We start from the raw sequence: 6,737 nt of genomic DNA on the forward strand, positions 1-6,737 counted from the left end.
TTGGATTTACACAAAAGAAATTGCTGGAAGTGGCCAATACGTGTGCACACTTCAAAACTGTCTAATTCAAAAATACTTCAAGGGTGATGAGCACTGATGGCGCAGGCCCTTAGTGCCAGCACTCAGGAAGCAGAAGCAGGCAGATCTCTGAGTGTGAGGCCAGCCTGGTCTACATAGCAAGTCCCAGGGCAGCCAGGGCTGCAGAGAGAAACCCTGTTGTAAAAAACATACATACATACATACATACATACATACATACATACATGCATACATGCATACATGCATACATACCTGTCTTGAAGAGCTGTTTTATTCTGTAAGAGAAAGGTATCATTAGAGTGCTAGTCACTCTATATCCGTACCGTGAAATGTAGATCTGGGAGTGAGGACAAGGGGCTGTGATGTCAGACATGCTGCATGACAGCTGCAGTGGAGCAGGACAGACAGGGAGACAAGGAGGCAAATGGGCCCCCGCACCTGCGTGGATGCCAGAGCAACAGTGGAAGCAAGCAGAGTGCAGTGGGGACTGAAGCCAGAGCACACAGGACAGATAGGCGATGAGTTGATCTATGTAAGTCATAGAAGAATGCTTCATCCTAGCTCGGCAGTGGTGGCACACACCTTTAATCCCAGCACTTGGGAGGCAGAGGCAGGTGAATTTCTGAGTTCGAGGTCAGCCTGGTCTACAGAGTGAGTTCCAGGACAGCCAGGGCTACACAGAGAAATAATGTCTCAAAGGAAAAAAAAAAAAAAAAAAGAATGCTTCATCCTGCCCACTAGTCAAAGGCAAAAACTCACTTTGGATTATTATTTTTTTAAGATTTTTTTTATTTTATGGGCATGGGCACACTGTAGCTGTTTTCAGACACCCCAGAAGAGGGCATCAGATCCTATTACAGATGGTTGTGAGCCACCATGTGTTTCCTGGGAATTGAACTCGGGACCTCTGGAAGAGCAGTCAGTGCTCTTAACCACTGAGCCATCTCTCCAGCCCCACTTTGATTTTTTTTTTTTTAAAGCAAGACCTAATTATTTTCTCTATTGAGATACTTCAGTTGGACACCAAGGCAAGGTAAAAGGTAGAAATGAGATGCCATGCTAAAATCAAAAGGCCACGCTGACAGAAATAATGTAAGAAAAATACCTAAGAATAAGACACAACACACAGAATAGAGCCATAAAATGGTGGGAAAGTTAATCCCTCAAGTAGACAATAATTTAAAAAATAGATATGCACCTATTGTTATACTTTCAAAATATATGGTGGAAAATTTGATAGAGATACAAGGAGAAACATAAAAATCTACAGTTATACTTAGATATTTTGATATTCTATTTCAATTATTGGTAAAACGAGTATAAACAGAAGACAGCCAAGGAGGTGTATCCCTGTAATCACAAGGCTGATGCCGGAGGATTTTCGGTTCAAGGCCAACCTGGACTACATAGAAAATGAACCAAAGAATAGCAAGTGCGTAGGACATCAAAAGAATGCCACAGCCTTGAGGAAGCCTGTTTAACCAGTGGGACATAAATGACACTTCGAGAACATTTTGTTGTGTGACAGCTACAGAGTGCATACTCTTCTTCATGTCCGTGGAACATTTACTAAGATTTAGATCATAAAGTAAGGCACCATAAATTTTTACCTTACTCAAATCAAAAGAAAATATATTGTTTAAACATGAAGTAAGTTAATTGGGTACCGCTAAGGAAAAAAAAAAAAAAAAACCAAAACCCTGAAAATTCCCAAGCATTTTAAAATAACATAGCACATTTAAAAAAAAAAAAAAAAAAGTATGAGTCGAGCCGGCGTCTGCTCTTTGGTTGGTTGCTCAGTCTCTGAGAGCTCCCAGGGGTTCAGGTGAGTTGACTCTGTTGGTCTTCCTGTGGTTTCTATCCTGTTCAGGGCCTTCAATCCTTCCCCGTATCCTTCATAAGAGTCCCGACCTCTGTCCAGTGTTTGGCTGTGAGTACCTGCATCTGTTTCCATCAGCTGCTGGGTACAGCCTCTCAGAGGACAGTTATGCTAAGCTCCTGTCTGCAAGCACAACAGACTATCATGATACGCCTAACCTGCAGAAACTTGATGCAGCAGAGTTGGGGGGACATTTGGGGGTTGGGCATACCCTCTCAAAGGAGAGGGGTAGGGGAAGAGGGCCTTTGCGAGGGAAGGACTAGGAGGTGGTGCAATGTTTGAGATGTAAGTAAACAAATAAATGAATGTTTTAAAAAGCTATGAGTGAAAGAGAAATTCAGAAGCTTCTAGATGGTTGCTCCCAGCCATGAGTAACGCCAGTTCCAGGATAGTCAACATTCTCTTCTCACCTCTGCAAGCTTTCCACACACGTGGTACACATACATACACTCAGGTACACACCCATGCACATAAAATAAATGTGTCAAGTTTTAAAAATTTTATAGGCATAGATGTTTTGCCTGCATTATGTTGTTGTGCCATGTGTGTACCTGTGGAGGTCAGAAGAGGGGGTCAAGATCCCCTGGAACTGGAGTTACAGGTGTTTGTGAACCACCATGTAGGTGAAAAATTGAATCCAGATCATTTGGAAGAGCAGCCAGTTGCTCTTAACTGCTAAGCCCTCTCTCCATCCCCAAATATATGTACTTTAAAAAGAATAGATTATCCACTTATTATCGGCAGTACAGACCTCATGAACAGTGCAAAGTTAAGCGATCAGAAATTCAACACTGAGTCCTATACAGTACAATGAACTCAACAATTTGGTCTCAGACGGTGTCATAAAGCAATTAAGAAGTATATTGAGCAGGCACAGTAGCTCAAATAAAGGTGTCTACCACCAAGCCTGACAACCCGAGTTCAGTTCCTGGGACCCAAATGGTAGAAAGACAAAAGAACACCTGCAAGCAGTCCCCAGCCTGCACACACAGACAGTGGCACACACACGATAAGGAAATGTAATTAGAAATTTTAATTGTCATTGACAATGTCATTTGAAAAGAGGCTTAATGGGAAGAAGGAGGCAAAGCTATTTATGTTCTCAGCGCACCTGATCTTCGCTGTAAAACTCACAGGCATCTGCTAAAGAAAGTAAAAGGTCTCGAGAGCTCGTCAATGCAGTGTGATGTGACACAAAGTAAAATCAGTGCTCATTAGCATCAATAGTTAAACATCGAAACCCCAGCCAGAGTAGGAAGCAAGGACCAGTTTGACAAACGATGTGTAAGAATGTTACCTTGAAAATTATAAAATATTGCAGAAAGAATGCAGACGATCTAAACAATTGGAAAGATGCCGAGCGCTCACTACCAGAGGCGTCAGTATTTTAGGATGACCACCTCCTCCAAATCGATGGCAGTCAAAGGCCTTATGGGGGCTTATAGAAAGTTACATAGAAGAAGAAAAAAGCAGGTAGAGGTATTTTTTACAATGCCTAGTTCTAAGATGTATTATAAATGGACTTTTTGTTATAATTTATTATAATAAAAATGGGCAAAGATTCAAAGAAATGTGTCTCTGAAGAAATAGTGATGGCAAATAAGTCCCCGAGAAAAGACCCCTGTTCACCCCCATGTCACCCCAGAGGATGGCCAGAATCAAACCACCCGACCATACCAAGTGCTGTTCAAATTCTCAGACACTTAGAAGAAATAAGAGCAAAGAGGACAGGAGCAAAGTACAATGACATTCATAGAAATGTCACAACAGGGTTCATTGTTCTGCATGATAACGAAAACAATGATAAATGAATAGCTAGTGACAGGAAGAATATAGTGACAGGAAGCAGTCAGTTGCTTGAAGATGGAGCCGGAGAAGAAGGCAGAGGAGGCACAGACAACCTTTTGGAAGCCATGGGTAGTTATTAGCTTTTCAATGCTGTGTAATAGATTGCTACCAAGTTAGCACATTACACAGTGCCTGTTGGTTGCGCCACAGTTTCTGTGAGTTAGGAATGCATAATGGCTTCCCTGTTTAAGGCTCTCTGTCTGGCTACAGCCATGGTGTGCCTTGGGTACAGAATCATCTCATAACCCGACTAGGAAGGGGTCTTTTACCCAAAGCTCTGAAACTGTTGGTGGTCTCGGGCCTTTGTGTGTTGTTGGAGCTGGAGCCTCAGTTTCTTATTGATTACTGGCTGGAGGCTGCCCTCCGTAGAGACATCTCCTCGGGGCAGTTCACAACCCAGCAGCCTGCTTTACCCAAAAGAGAATCTGCCGACAAAGGAGAATCTACAGCAGAATGGAAGACAGTCTTACGTGTTACAGCCGTGGAGGTGATATTCCAGCACCCGTGCTATACAGTGTTCTGCTGATGGGAAGCCGGTCAAGATGGGAACACCGGGCTCCATCTCACAGTTTGTCTGCCACAGGTAAGTTCAACACTCGACAGTGCTACTGACTTTATGTGGTAGGTTCAGACATATGTCAAAATTTAGTAACTGTGGCTGACTGAAATGTGCAATTATTGTATATTGCCATCTTGGCAAAAAGTTTACAAACAAAACTGGGCTGACTAGCTAGGCAGTAATGGTGCGTGCCTTTAATCCCAGCAATTCAGGAAGCAGAAGCAGGCAGATCTCTGTGAGTTCAAAACCAGCTTGGTCTACAGAGCGTGTTCCAGGATAGGACAGCCAGAACTACACAGAGAAACCCTGTCTTGAAAAATCAGGGGGGACGGGGAGGAAGGCTGGTTAATTATAGACAAATACAAACAAGCAAAGCATCCGTGGATCTATGACAGAGGAGGGCTGTCCCACAGGAGCCATGACAGAGGAGGGCCGTCCCACATGGAGCCATGACAGAGGCAGGCCATCCCACACGGAGCCATGACAGAGAAGGGCTGTCCCACAGGAGCCATGACAGAGGAGGGCTGTCCCACTTGAACATGTGAAATCTTCCACAGCTAAGAGTGTGGTGTTCCTTCAGGAGAGAAAAATGACCCAACGGAACAGATTAAAGATCTCAGAAACCGACCCATGAGATGTAAAGGCCTGAGTAGTGTCGAGTGGATGGGGTGGTAGTGCCTTTCTGGAGAGGCCGTGTGGACAACTCAGCATCCAGATGTGCACTCACAACATACATTCCAGGGGGCCGGACACTTAACCACTTCCACGGCAAAACTTCTAGGAGGAAACACACACATGCCTTCATGTCTTTCATACAGAGGCGAAGATTTTAAATAATACCACAGACGCACACAACTGGAAAGTAGAAACTATAAAAACAATCATCTTAACTGTCTCAAAATTACAGTCAGTGTGCAAAAAAAAAAAAAAAAAAAAAAAAATGCAGCAAACGAAAGGACAACAGCACACAAAAGAGAAATAATTTATAACCAAATCAAGAATCTGAATGTACACATAAAAAAAAAAAATCTCAGAGTCAGTAAGACAAGTATGAGCCCTGAAGACAGACGGACAAACGATATAAACAAGTCGCTCACAAAAGAGATGGTGTGTCCATGTGTTTGTGAAAGACGCCCAGCTTTCCCAGAAATAATCGATGCTCAAATTTCCATCACACTGCAAAACTTTTTAAAGTTTGACAGCATCAAGGCAGCGAACTCACTCCACCCCTGCTTGGGACATAACTGCAAAACAAACCACACTCGGGGATAATCATTTGGCCATGCATAGTGCGTTGAAGATGTAGGAATCCTACTCCACCAGATCAAAATTCTAAAGAGGCTCACAGGATTGAGACGATTGCTTCCTCTCAGCAACACTCGCTGTGGTGACAACAGCAGACCCAGGTGTTTGGCAGCAAGGAGACACAGTGTGTATCCCAGGCAGCAACTGAAAACAAAGAGTTTATACTGGCCAGGTGAGTGGCTGTAACTCCAGCATTCAGGACATTGAGGAGGAGGGAGTGTTGTGAGTTCAAGGCCAGCCTGGCTACAATGGCCTCAAAAAACTAAACAAGCAAACAAACAAATCCCTTTGACAGGGGCAAGCAGGATGACTGATGGGTTAAGAGTGGATGCTGCTCTAGAACAGGCCCCGAGTTTGGCTGCCAGGATCCATGTCAGGCAGCTCACAATTGCTTATAGCTCCAGTTGCAGGGCAACCTACACCCTCTTTGTCCCTCTCTGGACACCTGCTCATTTGCACACACACACACACACACACACACACACACACACACACACACACACACACATGTAATTAGAAATAAGTCTTTTTTTAAAAAAAATAATTTGTTTAATTTTATTTTACAGGCATAGGTGTGGGGGTGCCAGATTCCCCCTGGAACTGGAGTTACAGATGGTTGTGAGTTGCCATGTGGGTGCTGGGAATTGAACCCAGGTCCTCTGGAGGAGCAGCCAGTACTCTTAACCACTGAGCCATCTTTCCAGCCCCAGAAATAAATCTTCTTTTTAAAAATCCATTTGACACTGGGCATAGTGACCTGAGACGAAGAATGGAGTGAGAAAACAAAGAAGACAGGAAAATTGGGACCAGGGATTATTGTGTAAGCTGATGGTGTATGCCAAGCAACTTTATAAATATGGCATTTTATATACAGTTCCCATGGGGAAAGTGGAATAGATTCAACAGAAAACTATCATACCATTGGACAATGTCAACAGGAAGCTAACCAAGCGCAAAAATAACGTGGGATATGTTAAGTGTATCGCAGACTTACTGCTCAGTGGCCTTGGGACTGATAACCATGGCCCTTTAAATGAGGGAAGTCAGGTTCCCAGAATCTGGAACTGCAGCTCCCCCAAGACCATTGCCCCAGGTCATTACCGTCCT

This window comes from Mus pahari, chromosome 5 (assembly GCF_900095145.1).
Source record: "Mus pahari chromosome 5, PAHARI_EIJ_v1.1, whole genome shotgun sequence".
Lineage (NCBI taxonomy): Eukaryota > Metazoa > Chordata > Mammalia > Rodentia > Muridae > Mus > Mus pahari.